Source organism: Heterocephalus glaber, unplaced genomic scaffold, assembly GCF_053883595.1.
Source record: "Heterocephalus glaber isolate CG9 unplaced genomic scaffold, H.glaber_assembly_v1.0 deba00001572, whole genome shotgun sequence".
Classification (NCBI taxonomy): domain Eukaryota; kingdom Metazoa; phylum Chordata; class Mammalia; order Rodentia; family Bathyergidae; genus Heterocephalus; species Heterocephalus glaber.
This window is the reverse complement of record NW_028258357.1, coordinates 751,115-770,730: the sequence shown is the minus strand read 5'-3', so window position 1 is coordinate 770,730 and position 19,616 is coordinate 751,115. Positions and strand designations below refer to the sequence as shown.

General features: G+C 34.5%; 1 protein-coding gene across 3 annotated transcripts in view; it reads right to left on the bottom strand.

Annotated features, from left to right (window-relative positions):
* Acss3 (acyl-CoA synthetase short chain family member 3) overlaps positions 1–19,616 on the bottom strand; it is a 197,894-nt gene that overhangs the window by 137,317 nt on the left and 40,961 nt on the right. The window lies entirely within an intron of this gene.

Genomic DNA, 19,616 nt, shown 5'->3' with positions numbered 1-19,616 from the left:
ATCACTCCTTTGTCCAAGGAATGGTGAGTAATTTTTTCCTATTCTGTAGATTGTCTCTTCCACTCTATCATCTTATAGCATTTGTTCTTTCTACCTCAAGAAAATTATTTTTCATTGTATTTTGTATACTAACTTTTTATACAAAGTAATTTCCTTTGAGACCAACACACAAATACTTCTTTTTACTTTTAATATGTGTTTTTAAGACCAAACATACAAATGTATCTTTCCCCTTAACATAAGCTTTTTCAACTTCTAGTGATGAAATCAAAATAGATCATAAGCCTACACATTATATAATTTGTTGTAAAAAAAACATCCTTCAGGACAATTGTAGCAGGCTGTAGCACTGCCTTAGGATAAAAAATTAAGAGGGATGAAGGTGTAAAGGTCTTCAGTTTAGTCCTCAGTAACACAAAAAAATTCACTTAAAAATATTCTAAATATTCTCTCACTTAAAAATGTGCTTGGTGTTTAGCAAGCCGTCCCAGAAATAAACAGAATAATTTCTGTATATATTATATTTAAAAATCACCAACCTTATAGAAGAGTATAGGGGAACAGAGCAAAGGGTAATGGAGAACAGGGGAGGGATGGATTTCATTGTCAGTGGGAGAATCGGGGAGACTTCATTAAGAAAGTGACCTTTTAGCAAAGACCTGTGCAAGGTAGAGAGTAAGTGGACACCTGTGAGTACATTATTCTAGGCAGTGAGAACAACAGTATAAATGTGTAAATGGAATGAAGATCATAAGTGATACTCTCCCTTGGAAAAGTAAGGAGACCCTGAAGCTGGAACAAGAACAAGTGACATGGCAGCTATCCATCAGGTCCATGCTAAAGTGCCTGCAGGGGCCCGGTGGGCAACTGGAAGAATTCTACTTTGCTTTTGAACATAATTGTTCAAAGTAATGAATAGAGAAGGCTTGGAAAAGGAATTAGGCCACATAGCTATTTGTGGATTCTTTTATTTCACTCTAACTGTCCTTGAAAACATTCAAAGACTTCTAAAACCTGACTTATTTTTTTTCGCTGTTTCTTTATTTACATTCTCTGTGTAGATAGAGGAAATGTGATTAAAGTTAAGGGCACCAGTGAAAGAAAGTTTTTAAAAACTTAGTGTTTTCTTCTTCCTTGTACTCCAAACTCTATAATTGAGTGCTATCTTTTAAGAACTCCAAAACTAGCCAGAAGAAATTTGTAAGAAAAATATGCCAAAGTAACATAAATCATGAACTTAAACTCTATATAGTATAAGAACCAAAATAAACATCGGGAATCTATATCTGAACAATTCAGTGTATAATCCCTGAAAAAATGACTATGTTCTGTGATGATACTGCTGAATATACTCTTGTGTGTGTGTGTGTGCGCGTGTGCGTGTGTGTGTGTGTGTGTGTGTGTGTGTGTACTGAGGCTTGAACTCAGGATCTTGCGCTTGCAAGGCAAGTGCGGCACCGCTGAGCTAAATTCCTGGCCGCTGCTGCATATACTCTTTAAGTACAGCTCCGAGACAGACGAAGGAAAGGGAGTTTAAACTCAGAGCTGGAACTTCAATATCTTGAATACTGATTTTATAGTTTAGATCTAAAATTTCCCCCAAAATTCTCATGTGTGTGGAAAATGAATTGTGGAGATGCTATACTCATCAGTGGATTCTTCCAGTGATGAGTTCAGTAGCAGAAGGTGGTAGAAGGTGAGGCCTGGTTGAAGGTGGGTCACTGAAGATGTGTCCTGGAATGATGTATTCACATACTTGCTTCCACCTTTCTCATTCTGCTTCCTGGTTTCCGTTGACTGAGCACCTTTTCCTCTGCCATGATTTGCAGCCTGCCAACAGTGGACTAAGACATGAGCCAAAGTAAAACTCTCCTTCCTTGAGTTGCAAGTATTAGGTATTTTGTCACAGTGACAGGAAAGTGACTAAGAAAAATTTTGATATGAGAGAAGTATGTTGTTACTGTGAGTGTACCTAACTGTGTGGTTTAAAAGCCTTTAACATTTTGTGAGAAGTGTTTGGAAAGGTTTGCAGACACTATCTAGAGAAACCCTAGAAAGCTATTAGCCAAGCTTCATGGAAGATTCTGGTCTGATCTCAGAAGACAAGAATGCTGATAGAAATGCATACAGTAAAGGCAGTTTCTGTTGAGAACAAGGAATCTTTCGGCAGTTGGACTAGAAGCCATCTATGTTATGCTCTGGCAGACAATTTGTCTATGTTTGCTCGTGTTCTGAGACTTTGCAGGATACTGAGATTACGAACAGCAAACTAATCTGCTGGAAAATATTTCAAGACAGCTCAATGTTCAGATTGTGGTGTGAGCACTGTTGGCAGATTTTAGGAAATTCTATAATGAAAATCAGCAACAAATGACATAGCTGAAAAATTTAGAAATTTTGCAATTTCATCAAAAAAGAAGTGTCTCCAAACTTAGGGCCATGGAGAACATGGCTGCTGGGAAGATTGCATTAAAAATAAAAGCCAAGTATTTTACATCAAGACAATTAAAAAGATTACTTGAAGGCATCTCAGGAATCAGCAAGATCTCACCCTTGATAGGTGCAAATATGCAAAACTTGAAAGGTTTTATTTGAGAAGAGAGTCCCAGGGTGTTCTGTTCATTCAGAGTGACAGAGGGAAATGTTTCTCCAAGTTCAGCCATTTAAGTACTTAGAGCCCTCTGCAGATAGGACCTAAAGGAGACAGGCTACTCTTTGAGCAGGCAGTCGATGTTGGTATCAGCCATGTACTGCTGGTTTTACAGGCATACAAAACACAAGAGTTGTAGGATGAGAAAGGCTTCCACTCAGACTTCAGAAGTTATTTGAGGCCAGGCAGTGTGGGCCTGAGATCAGTGCATGATGCTGTAAGAGACCAGCTGAAAGTGTATGGGAGAGTCCAGAAAGGTGAAGGTGTCGGGAGCATGGAACAGCTGCTGAGGAATGCTGCAAACAATGAGCACAGCCACCACAAAAGAGAGGCCATGAGGGCTACAACTGGCAATCCAGTAGACACAGGGCTACCCATTCCCTCTGGACCTCACATCTCATCAAAACCTGCTCTGGGTACTGGACATGGAGCTATAGGATTTAATATTTTCTCTGCTGGGTTGTGGTTTCACTTTGATCCCCTTCTTTTCTATACACCTATTTCTCTCTTTTGGAATGGGAATGTTTACCCCATGCCACAATGTGTTGGAGGTATGCAATTTTCTTTCTTATTTTAACAAGGACTCACAGCTAAGAATTTTCCTTGAATCTCAGAGAAAACTGGACTCAGACTTTTCAACATTGCTGGAACTGTTAAAAGTTTGATGACTCTTAGAGATGGACTAAATACATTTTGCATAAAGAGAAGGACATGAGTCTTTTAGGGGCCAGCAACAGAATGTTATAGTTTAGATCTAACCCTCACCCCCAGATTATCATGTGTGGAAGGTAACTGGATCATGGGTACTCTGTATTCATCAGTGGATTCATTCTTCCAAGACTTCAGTAACTGAATATGCTTTAGGAAGGGATGCCTGGTTGTACAAGAGTCACTGAGAATGTGAACTAGAAGGGTAGATTTTTATCTCTGCCTCTTCTCTTATTTTGCTTCCTGGTTGCTACAGAATGGGCAGCTGTGCTCCACCCTGGCCCTTCCACGGTACTGTTTCTGCCTTGGATCCATCCAAACATGGACTGAAAATGTGGGCCAAATTAAAGCTTTACACCTTTGATTTTGGGTGTTTGATATTTTATTCAAGCAACAAGAAAGTAACTAAGGCAGTGCCTACTACTGAATAAAAATAATATTCAACTAAACCCAATCAAGCAATGATCCAGTAACTTTATATTTCTATATCATTTCACAATATTGCTGGAAGATACCCACAAGTTTCCTCTCTTCTGAAAGACATGAAATCAAGAAATTCAAAGGCTGGGGAATTTAGCTCAGTGGTTCCGCCACCTGCCTTGCAAGTGCAAGGACCTGTGTTTGATTCCTGGTACCAAAAAAAAAAAAAAAAGAAAAAGAAAAAGAAATTCAAGACCTTGTTTTGAACGTGAGATTTCAGAATATTAGGTCATAGGCAAAATGTGGCCCCAAGATGTATTTAACTTGAGGTCATATCATATATTTTTTAAAAAGAGCCAGCATAATTTAGTAGGTTCCATATGTTCTATGATTTAGATATGTTCTGAGCATTACTCTCAAAGATTCATGTCCTGGAAACTTTTTACCTATGGTGGTGCTCTGGAGAGATAGTAGTATTTTCAAGAGGTGGGTTTGGCAGAAAATGAAGTCAATATGAGCATCACCTTTGTAAGAGACTAATGTGGTTCTCCTAGGACTGCAGGTAGTTCTTACAAGAGCAGGTTGTTATAAAAATAATGTGCCTTGTCCCTGACTCATTTTTACTTATTCTCTTGCCATGTGATCTCTCCCTCTCTTGCACACTACTGCCATGATGCCATCCACCACTTTATGATGGTACCAGAAGGCCCTTGTCAGAGCCAAGTGTGCTGATGTCATGCTCTTTGACCTCCAAACACTGAGCTAACTAAAAATTTTTTCTATATAAAGTATCCACCCTTGGGTATTGGGATCGTAAGATAAAATGGACTATGATGATATAAAAATCTAGAATAGCAGGTTCTCTTGACAAAGCAGGTCTTGCACCATCAGGCCTGTGTCCTTGAATGACCACAATCAATTGAATCTGATGACCAGCTTGGCAGATGGCCACAGAACTCATCATTTGTGAGAGTATTTATCATAGAGAGCTTGCATTTTCTACTAAATTTAAAATATATTCTTCTACATCCTAGATATGTTTATTTTATATTGTATATTTAAACCATAATTCCATAACTATAAAGTGTTATATGCACCAATTAATTTTTCTCTCACTCACCCACTTCTTCCATTTATATTATGTTTGGCTCCTGTGGACATTCGAGTTGTCAACCCTTGCCCCAGAAAACACCTGTCAAATGAGGCTGCACCAGTTCTGTGTAACCACTAGATGGAGCCCATTTGGCCTAACTTTTTGTAGCTGCTCCTTGATATTTTGATACTCCACATCCACTCCAGAACTGATGGAAAACAAAAGTATCATTGCCGGGGATTTAGCTCAGTGGTTTCGCCACCTACTGCGCAAGCGCAAAGGACCCGAGTTTGATCCCTGGTACCCCCCCTGAAAAAGTATCATATAATCAAAATGTAGACTTCTTTTTTACTAATTTGCAAAACTAAATGTAACTCTGACAAAATATCCAATGCTAACATGTAAATAGATAAGTGGGAAGATAGATAATATATGTGAGAAAATTCATAAGAGAATATATTTCTGGTGAGACTTCTAAATAAATAGATTTATGAGAAAAATATTAGAAGTATGAAAAAGTATATAGAGATTAATTTAATATAAAAATACTTGAGAATATTTTATTTTAAATTATTCCTTGTTAAATCCAGAGTTGGTTTACATGGGAGCTGCAGAACAGAATACAGTCTGTTCTCAGATGCAAAAAGAGCAAAAATCATTTCAAAGATAAGTGTAGGTAAGAGTGAACAATAAGACGAAAAAATGTGGAAATCTCAGTCACCTCAATTTACATAGTCATTCAAAAAATTGCTATTGAAACTTCAACACAAAAGATCATTTAAGCTGCACTTCAGAGGGTTCAGGATTCTGAAGCTTTCATCAACTTCAGATAGAAAATTATCAAAGAGAAAGAAAATACATATTATTTTTATCCAATGACACAGTCTTATCCTACTGTAGATATCTGAATGTAGATTTGTAAATTTTATTATGCAAAGAGAAAAATATTTTAATCTATAGGTTTTTCAAATGAAGAAAAAAGTTCACTCATGGCCCCTCACCAATTCATATTCATTTTGCATCTTCTTAAAATTCATAATTTATTAACATCTTGATAGTTGTGTATCAAATGCAAACCACTAAAATTGATTTTCAATTCGAGATCAACGGCAATATAAACACCCTGCGATCATGGTTACCTAGCATGGAGACACTACTATTCTAGCAGGACAACTATGTGACAAAGGCCCAAGGAAAGAAAATGAGTGCATATGTTTACCCAGATAAACATTGATTCTTTCTACCAGAAATTGTATGAATTAGTCAGTATTTTAGTAGCAATTTAAAACCATTTTAGCAGACAAGTATTCAATCACTCATTCTATTTATGTAGTATCTACTATGTATCCTATAGTAAACTCAAGTCTGCAAATAATAAAAATAAAGATGCGGTTCATCCTTAAACAAAAGAAATTTAGAGTGTGGGGGAATATTACATAGATAATAATAACAAAATAAAATGCAAACATAGATATTTATATAACATAAGGTATACACATACATTTGCTCATATATATATATATGATTAAATAGAAGTAAAACTTTAAAATGTAGAATTACAAGATGAAACTACATCAGTATAAATGATAGAAATTTTAATAAAAATCCTAGGTATTCATTTTGAAAAGTCTTCATTCAACAACAATCTGTGACTTACAAAGATTTTACGATGAAATCAAGAAATTTGTACTTCTTTAAAAAAAAAATATTGGTGTCCAAATTATAGTAAAAAGACAGCAATTATGGGCAACTTTAGGTGCAAATCAAAAAATATTACATGGAAGAAAAGATAAAGGAAGACATTTTTTCAATGATACTCTATTACAAACCCTGGTCTAATCAATAATAAATTTAAAAACAACCATATTAAAATTAAACAAATTAAAAAGCAACTAATTAAAAAGCAACCAAAATGCCTTTAAAAAGTTTATTAAACTGAGCACAAATGATCTGTTTTAGAAATATGTAGAACTTGTTAAGAAAGAGATTACCAAAAATACCTGCATTTTTCTTTTAAACATAGGTTAATCATGCATTCATGTGCAAACACACTCACACAGTTTTGTTTTACTCACTCAAAGAGCCACCAAAAAAGATAAAACTTAACTCCAATGAATATTTTTTCTTTTGACTAGGTACTTATTATGCATTCACATAAATATCTATGTAAAGAATCAACTTGCTTAAAGTGCTTAACATGTGAAATGATATTAATACCACCTTAAAAGAGAATCTTTCAGGTAGGTAAATATTTTCATATCACATAAGAAGCTTCTGGGAAAGTAGCTTTTTAAAGAAAATGACAATTTTTTAAATATAAAATTTTCAATTCAATAGAGAAGAGACAGTACTAAGTCAGTTTAATTGTGTGATAGGCTTGTAACACCAGAAACTAGAGGCCATGTTATTAAATGAAAAAAAAATCATTGCAACGTTGATATTCATGAACAAATATATAATTATTTATTAAAAACAGAAAAATGTGTATTTATATTTTAAAATTTCATTCTATTCAATTTTGGAAGAAATATAAAACATTATCCTATGTTTAAAAGTCATTTGACAGTGGTCTAGAAAACATTTAGTAGTACATTTCCTTTCAAATAATTTGCTCCAATTGAAGGAATAAAACTGTTACTTAGAATAATCATTTTTTTCTCATTTCTATTTTCTTCAGATGTAAGTTTCAATCAATATTTGGCCATTTAAAAACTATTCACATACAAAGTGAAATGGAGAATTGTTAAATTTATTTAGTTCAAGCTTGAAATAACTGCAATTTTAATAATCTGTGTGCTTTTAAAACTAATGTGATTTTCAGACTGTATTTCACAGAAAATTAGTTCAATCCTCATTTCTCTATGTATATGTGCTCAAGATTTTTTTTTTTTTTTTTTTTTTGTACCTGGGATCGAACTCTGGTCCTTGTGCTTGCAAGGCAGGCAGCAGAACCACTGAGCTAAATCCCTGGCCCTGTGCTCAAGATTTGAAAAGGAATATGTGCTTCCATTCTTTAATATTCATTGTTGAAATTTGCAAGTGTATCATCAGAATTTGTCACACCATGTAAAGAACACCTTGTTAATTTTAAAATAGTGTTTGTCTATTATATGGCACTGTTGACAGAGAAAATAATCATAAAAAAGAAATATAAGGCTAAAGAATGGAAAATGTAATTGATGGCTATCATTAATACACATCATTACAGTACATGTAATAAAGAGGAAAGAAAGTATGTAGACAAAAATAATTTATGGGTTACCTCCATTTTTACCACTTACCATCTGTCTATTCTAGAAGTTAATAATTGGGCAATTATGACTTTCTCCTGCTTTAACTCACTAGACAGTTTCTGCCAAAAGCCTTAAATCCTCTCATAGCATGTGCCATGTGGCTGAGAAAGTAAAGGAAGTTCAGGATGGATAAGCAAAAATTCAGCATGAATAAAATTGTGAGATGGGCTAGAAAGTTAAGAAGACAATATCACATATCATGCAGTTACTTCTTAAGGCCCATTGAATGTAGACTTATCCTAAAAACAATGTTGTATTAGTTAACTTCATATTACTATAATGAAATACCTGAGGCAATTAATTTATAAAGAGTAAAGGTTTTTCGATTCAGGGTTCTGGATATTTCAGTCCAAGAGCAGCCCAGTGGAGCACATGGTGGGGCAAACTGCTTACACCTCCAGCCAGAAATCAAAATGAGAGACAGAAAGACACAAGGGCCCCACAATCTCTTTCAAAGGCATATCCTCAGTGACCTAAGGAGCTTCCACTTGTTCCCACCTCCTAAAGATTCACGGCACTTCCCAATAGGATGAACTTGCAGATCGAGGCTTTCACATATGGTCCTTTGCAAGATACATTGCATATTCAAACTATATTGAAAAACGTTAAATCCTCCTTAGAAATAGGAACCCTCCAGAGTCTTAAAATGTAACTGTGCAATGATAATTGCATGGATTGAAGCTACAACAGTAAGGCTTTAATTTGAGAAATATTCAGTGTAGAACAAATGGCAAATAGTGATTGATAAAAAACAGGGAAGTAAGAGGAAGAGAACCTTAAGAATTGATCCAGGTTTTTAGTTTCTGTAATTGGTTAGAAAATGATGCCATTCAAAAGGCTGGAAAGCATAGGAGAAAAGGTGGGTTTAGACACATTGAAATGTGAGTACCAAAGAAACAACCAAGGGTAGATATCTACTCAGTCATCCTACATGTGACCTGAATGTCAAGAGAAAGGTGTGTGCTGATGATAAAGAATCAAGATGCCATATGTTCATGCACCAACTTTCTGTGATGAATGTATTTATTATATGTCACAAACATTTCCCCAAAAGAGGAAGAACTGGGATTAACTGTAACACATTTGGCAACAAAGGCCACTGAAGTTGGTATAATCGCCCAGGGAGAGTGTCTAATGTGAAAAGAGAAGAGGGCTTAGAAGAGGTAGGGAGTGAAGAGAGGTGCAGGGAAAAAATACCACTTAAGAAGAAATATCAGACAAAAGAGCCAGGAAGGAAGAAAAAATAATAAAGGCAGGATGGTATGGCAGAAGTGAGAAAAAACAAAGTTTTCAAGAGTGTTAGACATGAAAAAGATATGAAGCAAAATATAGACTGTCCACTGGAATCAATAATAAGGGTATATTAATTAGCTAGAGTAACATCTTGAAGGGTTTGAGGAAGTGTGTGATAAAATAGGAGAAAGCAAATACAGACAATATTTTTAAGGTTAATCAATCAAGGAAAATAAGTAGGAATTAAATAGTAGGAGAAAGATTTAAGCTTACTTTTTGTTTCTTTGCAAATTTATTTTTAGCTGATTCATAAAAACAAAAGCTGTACATATTTATGGCACACAATGTGATGTTTCTATCCATACATTCACTGTGTAATGTCTAAATCTCCTCAAACATTTTTAATTTTTTATGGTGAAAATATTCTGGCTTTTGGAAACATACAATGAAGTATAATTATCTGTCGTCATCTATTGTGCAAGAAGCATGGTTGTAAGAGAAAGAAGCATAGTGATACAAGAGGGGCCAAGAGAATAAAAGCTCTACAAGGACTAAGAGGAATGATTTCATAATATAGATGATTAGCTTCTATTGTGAAAGGAGGCAAAAACAATGATATGGATCCAGGCAAGTCTGTAGGTTTGGTGGGGAAAGTTTTAATCATAGTTCGTTGGTTTGAATGAATAGTCCCTGTTAAGCTTGAGGCATATAAGTGGGAAGATCAAAGTTTAAAATAGGCTTAGTCTACCTAAGCTTGTGTGTCTGATTTACTTCACTTAATATTATGTCTCAAGATGCACCTATTTTCCTCACAAATGACTCAAGTTTACCCTTCTTTATGGCAGAATAGTACTGCATTGCTTATAAATACTACACTTCCTTTATCTACACATCTGTTGATGGACATATAGTCTGCTCCCAAGAATTAGCTATTATAAATTGTACTGCCAATAAGAAATAGGGAAATAGATCTTTTGGTAAAGAAAAGGAAAACAAGAGATTGGGGGACTGGGCATGAAAAATGAATTAAGATGAGTTATATACATGTACTACTCTCCATGAGGAATGTAATCATTATGTACTGCAAACGTTACTAATAAAAAATAAAAACTTAAAAAATAGGCTTTGGTGGGCAGAAAAGAACTTATTAGAGCATGCTAAAAAATATAAAATAAAACACCAAGGTCCTAGTAGACATTAGTCCATTAGTCTAATGAAAACCCATATTAGTAGATATGTGATTTATTTTCCCTACAACAAAATTCAACATACTGCATGCAGGAATGATGTTACTAAAGAATTAGATTGATCTGGGTCTAGAGTTTTGCCATGGAAGTGAAATTTAATTAAACTGAAGAATCTAACCAGGTAAGAGAAAGGTGAAGATAGAAGGAACCCTTAGGTAACAACAACACACCATCAGGCTACTTAAAACTGTAGTATTTTAAAAAGGATTGTGTTTAAAATGCAAACTGTCTGAAAGTATGGCTTTCTTTCAATTATAAGAATGCCAGAGGGGGTATCACAACCTCCAGCTTGAAACAATACTACAAAGCTACTGTGATAAAAACAGCATGAAAATGGCAAAGAAAACAGACCTGAGGATCAGTGGAACAGATTAGAAGATGCAGAAATAACTCCAGACACACTCAGCCACCTCATCTTAGACAAAGGAGCCAAACACCCTCACTGGAGGAAAGATAGCCTCTTTAATAAATGGTGCTGGAAAAATTGGGTTTTGACTTGCCAAAGACTAAAACTAGACCTATATCTCTCACCATGCACCGAACTAAAATTGAAATGGATTAAAGATCTAAATATTAAAACAGAAACATTGAGCCACCTGGAAGAGAGGTTAGGAAGAACTCTTGAAGATATTAGTGTAGGAAAAAATTTTATGAACAAAACCTCAGTTACCCATGAACTAGCACAAACAATCAACAAGTGGGATCTCTTCTTATTAAAAAGCTTCTTCACAGCAGGAGAAACCACCAGCAGTGTGAAGAGACAACCCACAATGTGAGTTTCACCTGCTGTTCCTCAGACAAAGGTCCATTATCTAGAATCTATAAAGAACTTAAAAAATCAAACCTCCCAAATTGAAAGACCCAATCCAAAAATGGAATGGGCATCTGAAATGAACAGGCATTTCTCAGTCAAAGAAGTAGAAATAGCGAATAAACATATGAAAAAATGTTCTATATCACTGGTCACTCAAGAGATGCAAATGAAAACAACACTGAGATTCCACCTCACTCCAGAAAGAATGGCTGCTATCATGAAATCAACTAATAACAAATGCTGGAGGGGAAAGAGGAACCCTCCTCCACTGCTGGTAGGAGTGTAGACTAGTGCAACCACTGTGGAAATCAGTATGGAGATACCTCAGAGAACTAGGATTTGAAGTCCCATTTGACCCTGCTATTCCACTGCTGGGGATCTTCCCCAAAGAATTGAAAAAATCATAACACAGTGATATATGTGCACCTATGTTCATAGCAGCACAATTTGTGATAGCTAAAACTTGGGAGCAGCCCAATTGCCCATCAACTGGAGGCTCGATAAAGAAAATGTGGTTTTATTGTATTAAATGGAGTACTACTCAGCAATAAAAAAATGAGAAATTAGAGACATTTATAGCTACATGGATGCATATTGAGGCCATACTCTTAAGTGAAATAAATAGGACATACATGTGTAAATACCAAATAATTTCTCTAGTGTGAGAAACTGAAAGTGTAAATAAGGACTAAAAGGTATAATAGATAATGTGAAATAGGAAGAAAAGGGGCAAAGGGGAAGGGGGCCTGGGAGGGGTAAGGGAAAGGATAGAAGGGAATGGGATTAATATGAGAAAATGAAAAAATGGAAACAAAGTCTTTGTAAATAGGGAGGGGAGGAGGGGTTGAAGGGAGGGCAGGGGAAGGGGGAAAAATAAGAACCAAGAGAGATTATGTAAAGGTGCAAATTTCCAACAATGAATGTCATTATACTGTATACCTAAAATGTACCAAAAGAATTAATTTTAAAAAATAAGAATGCCAGGGGTTTAAAATACACAATCTAAAAGTTATAAACCCTAGTAACACATGTTCTATACTCTTTCTCCATCTTCTACCTGGCAAAACAAAATAAACTCTATGATTCCACCATCCATCTTTTTCCAGATTATCCCCACAATATCTTCTTTTCATCCTTGGAAAATTACATCCATGATTCCCCCTTTTCCCTCCATCATTTTTCCCAGCACTCAATCCCACTAAACCAATCACTGACATATACCTCTTTAGGATCAATATTCCCAATAACTTTGAAATTTCACTAGTTTTATTTCACTTCATAATTATAAGCACTGCAAGAATATTCATTTGATTATCTTTCACTATAAATACTGAGAATTTCAACTATATTTAGAGTTAAGCAGGTTAGTAGATTTGAACTTGAAAACACTCAGAAAAGTCTCACTTATAGGATATGGAAAAGAAAGCACAAATTCCAATTTAAAAATTCTCAAGGAAATTTTTAAACCTAGCCTAATTTGAAGTAGATTACTTTCTACATCTCTCTTTAAAAATGTACTGCTCATCATATTCAAGCAAATTTTATTACATTTGAAAGCATATAACCCACCTGGACTAAAGTGAAACAGAAAATTCAACTATTATAGAAGTCATTTTCATGATCATGCATTTATGTGGACATTCTGAAAAATCTAGTATAATATGATTTTTTCATATGTAATATAAAAACTTTTCCAACTTATCTATAAAGGGGTACAGAATCTACTATAGCCTACTAAAGAGTACTCAGTTGAAAACAAATTTATATATGTCATCCAGATAAGGCTATACCCTCTGATGAACACATAAAGACTGTGACAATAATCACAGCCATACATATTTGTTTAAGCCATAATAAACATGGGAAATGTGAAACACAGTTATTATTTTTAAATGATTAGTCTATGGATGTTATATATACATTGCATTAAATAGCTAATGGACAGTATAAAAAGCCTTTTCTCTTGGCCTAACAAATATTTTTAATGTGATGTTTCTTAAACTAGGATCTTCACAGGGGTTCTCAGAGCTCAAGGGTTTTCTGTAAGAATTCTTAAATTTGCATTTTCATTACAATTACTAATAAGCTGATACAGTATGATCTTTATGATCTTGGAACTCATGGAAAGTCACTTCATTAATTTCTGTTTGTTTGAAACAAAGAGCAGATGATATCATAGTCTATTATATATTCAAAAGCCTCCCATAGCACCATGGTTAAACTGCAATCAGTAATTCAGTTCCAGCAAAACAACACCATTTGTTATATTAAATTAATATCATAAGTTGAGATTAACTGGTTTTGGAAGATTGTTTTTGTTCCTAAGATTTGTCTTTCTATATGTACGAAGCTGCAAAAAGATGATATTAAGGCCTAGGTTTGATTGCACATTAAAATAAAAATTTTCAGTCAACAAAAGTACATAAGAATAATTTTTCTTTATAAAACATTTGTGCCACAATATTAAAGAGAAAAGACTAGTACTTTTTAAGGCTTTATTTACTCATTGTTTTTAAAGAAAAGTGACTATAAAGGAAGTAGACATAAACAGGAACTACATGTTGTGTAGATCAATTTTGCACTGTGTTTTTAAATTAAAATTCTAATTAAAAAAAATATCCCTGACACTTCTGCAGACAGTACATAACACATAATACCTACTCTGGGTAGACCAATCACACTTCTAGCATTGAGGTATGTTTCTTTCAATCTTTACGGTTTTCTTGGTCAATACATCCTGAAAGTCAATCAATATATGTGAAGGACTCATAGAGAACTTACAAAATACCCCCAGAATGGTACAGGGACATGAGATCATGAAAGCATTAGGGTCTTCTCCAACAACATTTATATCACTCAACCAAAGAAACTACATATTAAAGAGAAGAAACATTTATAAATGTAATGCATATACTCATAACTAATAAACAGTGAATACAGATCATCACATTTGCTAAGAATTTCTCATAAATACTCATAAATGTGTCAGATTTCCTATAAACATGTACATATGATAAAGTTAACATTATTCAGCTTTGCAATGAAAATGCAACGCTTTTAAATCAAGTGCTGCATGAGAAAATAAACAATCAATTTCCCCCAGATTTCTAATCTTGACAATATTTCTATTGAATGCAACCTTCCACCAAAATTTATTCAAATTTATTTCACTTAACTATTATATATCTCTAAAAAGTGCATAAGTGTAAGCATAAAACTGCCAAACTAATCAAAATAATTTTAATAACATCATTTTTCATAGCTGCATAACTTACTGAACTCAAAAAGACTTATATGAAAAATTTATTTCACTTACTCAAAATACAATTCTAGCCTTATATCTTTTTTTGCATCACTTTTTTAACCACTAAGGGTCTTTCAGTTTAAATTCATCAGTTTTATCCTCAACTTGCTATGACATTCATGCTAGACCAAATGACTTGATAATCTCACGTTAATTATTATTATTTTTTTTTTTTTTAGGTACCGGGGAATGAACTCAGGACCTTGCACTTACAAGGCAGGCACCAGAACCACCGAGCTAAATCCCCGGCCCCTCATGTTAATTATTAAAGAACAAAAACAGAGAGTTGTTGATATGTTCAGCTATATTGTATAGAGGGTGCAGGTGACAATCAATAGATAAAAGAACAATTATTTCCAGCACTCCTCATTTCTACTTGTAGAAAAAGTTCTTCCCTTTTATATTCTGCTTCTCCTTAACCTAAACTACTGCTTCTCTCCCTCCTTTACTCTCTGACAATTTTCTACTTTTATTTCCCACTTAGTATATCTTACTGTTTGAAAACCTAGGCTGGCAGTTTTGTCTTCCATGTGTCCACCTTCATTATGACCTATGTCAAATCCAGCTCTTGGATATATTTCCTGCAGGCCTTTGAGGGACTCCTGTAGAGGGCTGGGCTGCATAGTATGAGACATGTATTTCTATTGCCTTACATGACCCAGCTTATATATCACTTCAACAGCAAAGCCTTCTCTGAACTGCTGGGAAGAGGATGGTTCTTTCTCTGGCTACAAATGCACAAAGTTTTATTGTTACATTATCATACTATACTCATATGCTATTATATTTCTCTAGCCAGGAAACTATGACATTCTTGAATACCCAAACTATATCTTATTCTTTTTTATGACTTCATTGTCTAATACAGGAAATGACACACATTTAGCAATCAATATGTGTCACAGTAATACCTCACTGAAGGGGGTCTTCCTTCTTTATCTCTAACAAGACACATATCTCACTTCATTTGCAGCTCATATTTATTTCTCTGGACTCATTATTTATGGACACTAATAGGTTAAAAGTATTTACCTCTAAGAGCTGATACATGGAATGAAAGAGTATTAGTCGATGAAACTCCTAACTGTCCATCACAACCATCTGGCTACGCTGTATTTCCCAGCTTTCCTTGCAGCTGACAGCCAAACGGTATGTGCAGGAAGGCCATGTGTAATGGAGCCTGGGCCTTAACATGTAGGAGGTCTGTTTCCCTACATTCCTCTCCATCTTCCTGAGAGTTAGGACATCTGTGTCTTTGCTTTTGCTTTAGTGATGCAGACGAGGCAATGAAAGAGAGGGTGAAGGATCAATAAAGGTTTCATAAAATTGGGTTATACCAAGCTGAACCTCATCATGTGGATTACTATATAAAAAAATGCATTTAAAAATTTTTAAGTCACCATATAGTTGACTATCTTTGTTTCAGCAGCTTATCCTTCAACTAACATTTAAGAGACTTTTTTTTTTTTTGGTACTGGGGATCGAACTCGAGTCCTTGTGCTTTCACAGCAGGCGGCGAAACCACTGAGCTAAATCCCTGGCCCCATTAAGAGACTTTTTAAAAAGTTGTATAAATGATCAGACAAACTTTTAATGATGAAAATAATTAAAATTATTTATATAAAATTACATAAGAACATTCTTTTAGATTGCTAAAAAAAGAAAAGACCTCAAAAGACGGAAAGCAAGCAGAGTGCTTACAGGTAGCTGATGTATAATAGACAAAATGAGACATGTTTCTAGCCTACTTGGTGTAATCAGGGATCCAAGACATGATACACATGTGCAATGGCTTTAGAAACCCATGACAGAGACTGCCTATATTTTACTCTTTGATTTACTGTGTGGAAGCAAATGCTGGAATTCTAAGTAATTGAAGCTAAGTATTATCTGTTCTTTTCTCTTTGGGAACATTTGTCACCTCTTTGTTTATTTTCTTTCTCACTACGGTCTCTTCTTCATAGAAGCTAAAAAGTGATTCATTTGACAATGTGTAATTCCACATTGTACTGACAGTACAAAGCAGACTTGACTATGGCCTGCAATGTTCTATGTGGTCCAGCTGCTCACCCACAGCTTCTGCCACGCTCTCATCAGCAGCCTGCTGGTTCTCCTCATGGTCCAAATCTATTCTTGCTCCATAGCCTCAACCTGATTGATATTCCTTTCCCTGAAATATTTACATGGTTCTATCCCACTCTTTTGCTTTCTTTTATTTTGTTTATTTGTTTTGCTCTGTTTTGTTTTGGCACTGGAGAACAAAACCAGGACCCAGGGGCGCTCTAACACTGAGTACAATCCTCAGTCCTTTTTAACTTTTTTAGGACTTGAACTTGCTCTCCTCATGCCTCAGCCTCCTGAACTGCTAGGATCACAGGCATGTCCCATGGCTTCCCACTCTTTATGACTGGGCTCAGTGACAAGTAGCCTTTCTTTGCAAACCTATCTTCTAAAGATAGGAAAGGGCATTAGAGATAAAGGGAAGGGGAAGGAATGAGAAAGCAATGGGGAGTAAAGAAAACTAAGATGTGCTATGTACCAAATCTCCATGAGGAATGTAATTATTATGTACAGCAAGTATGTACCAATAAAAAAGACTGAAAAATAAAAATATAATAAAACAGCAACCCCATATCCCTCTCTGGCCCTTTATTTTCCCTTATTTACACTGAGTTATATTGTATTATATTTTTTATTCACACTATATGTCTCTTCAACTAGAATGGAATTTCAAAGACTGTGTACATTTACGATTGGAACTCGTGGTGTCCTCAGAAGTGTCAGTATAGATGAGGTACCCTACAAATATGCTTTCAATAAATGAATTAAAAATTTGACTTTATCATTCCAATTCAAGAAATAATTCAAAGCAGATCGTTGATAGATCTTCTTAATTTTCTAAAACGTCAGAATTTAACAGCCTTAAAGAGAAGATAAATTATCTAGTAAGTCTACCAATGAGTGAAAAAAATAAATTCATTAAGCAAATGCAAGAATAAAAATCATGAGCTAGATTTCTCTGTTTCTAGGAAGGCAAACCAAGGGAAATATTATAAGCTGGGCTTTTAATGAGGCAGAAGATAGACCTTCAAAGTCAGATATACATTAAAGCAAGGAAAATTCTCATGCTATCAAAAAATAAAAATTCCTAATATAAAACAGAAAGATTCCAAAGTGGGGAGGACAAGTGATATTTTTAGAAATAATTATTTCTGTTAGGGATTTGATTTTTCTCTATATTTTTGTTAATGTCATTGAAAGTTCTGTTCATGAACTCATTCCGTGGATATTAGAATTCTACTCTGCATGAAGTCTGTGTTAGATATTCGATAAGTTAAAAAGATGAGCAAAATATTTCCCCTACCTATAAGAGTCTTTTCTCTGGTCAGGAGATCACATAAGTGCACTGATAAGCAAAGGAAAAAAGAAAAACGAACCAGTACATTAAAACATTTATTAAGTAAAATGCAATGGACTTCAAAATATGGCAAAATAGCTTTTGGTATGGCAGAAATTGAAGAGAGTTCACACTTCTAATGGTGATCTTTATTTTATGGACAATATAGCATCTAACATTCTGGCTGAGAAAATTTAAGGGGATTGGTTGTACTTTTACTATTTTGAATTGAGATAAATATAATCTTCAGACAGTTATACTATGAAATAAATGGTTCTAAATATGGAAAAGGCAAAGTTAAAAATATTAAATCACTGTTTCTTCATTTAATTACTATTTTCTTTTATTATTGATTAAAATTGGTCTAATAACCATTGTTTTTATATTGACTCCTATGTGAAGCTAAATTAAATTTTACTGTTATAAAATTCTTTTAAAATATCAGTTTATAATTCTGATTAAAAAATTTAAGTCAATATTTGAAGTCAATACTTAGTGACTATTTAAAACAAAATATAAGTGTTTTTGCTGAAGTATATTATATAACCTTGCATTATACAAAAGAGCTCACAAACATAACAAGATATTTGGAAAAAAATCTTGGTTGCATTAGAGCCTTTAAAATTAATAAAAGCATGAACAACATCATCTCCTAGATTGTTTACAGCCTTAAATACCAGGGCACAGCTTTTCTATCTAAAAGTGTTATCCTGGAGAGAATTCACTCCCCGTTTTGCTTCCAAAAAATGGTCAGGAGAGACTATTAAAGTGTAGACTTTATTTTTCATTATTATTATCATCATTATTTTGGAACTTTAGGAGACAGGCTCTCACTACGTAGTCCAGACTGGCCTTGAACTCACTATGTAGTCCAGACTGGTCTCAAACTTGCAGTGATTCTCCTGCTTTACCTCCTGAGTGTTAGGATTATAGGCATGTACTACAATCCAAGGCTTGTTATTATTTTCAAAATAAGGAAGAATATCTTCCTAGATTTAGTTTCTCAAAACGATTTATACACTTTTGCACTATAGGATCTTTATGATTTTTCCTAAAGTGTACAAATATTGGTAAATCTTTCTATTGTGAAAAAGTCTCTACAAAACTTGACAAAATATGACATCCTAACACAAATGGGCAAAAATCTGTGAATGAGCATTTTAGAAAAGAGGACTGACAAATGGACAATAAGCACAGGGTAAGATCAGCTTCATCAGTCGTTAGGGAAGCACAAATTAAAACCACAACACATTTCACCACACATTCATTGGAAAGACCAAAATAAAATGCACTAATACTGTCAATTCCAGTTGTTGGTATTCTAACCCAGGATAGGAATGTAAATTGGTAAATATAACCAATTCTGGAAAATTGTTTGGTAGCATCTACTCATTCCAACCTGCATACCCTATGATACCAGTTGTCTCCTTCTTAGATATAACCCCCAGCACAAATGC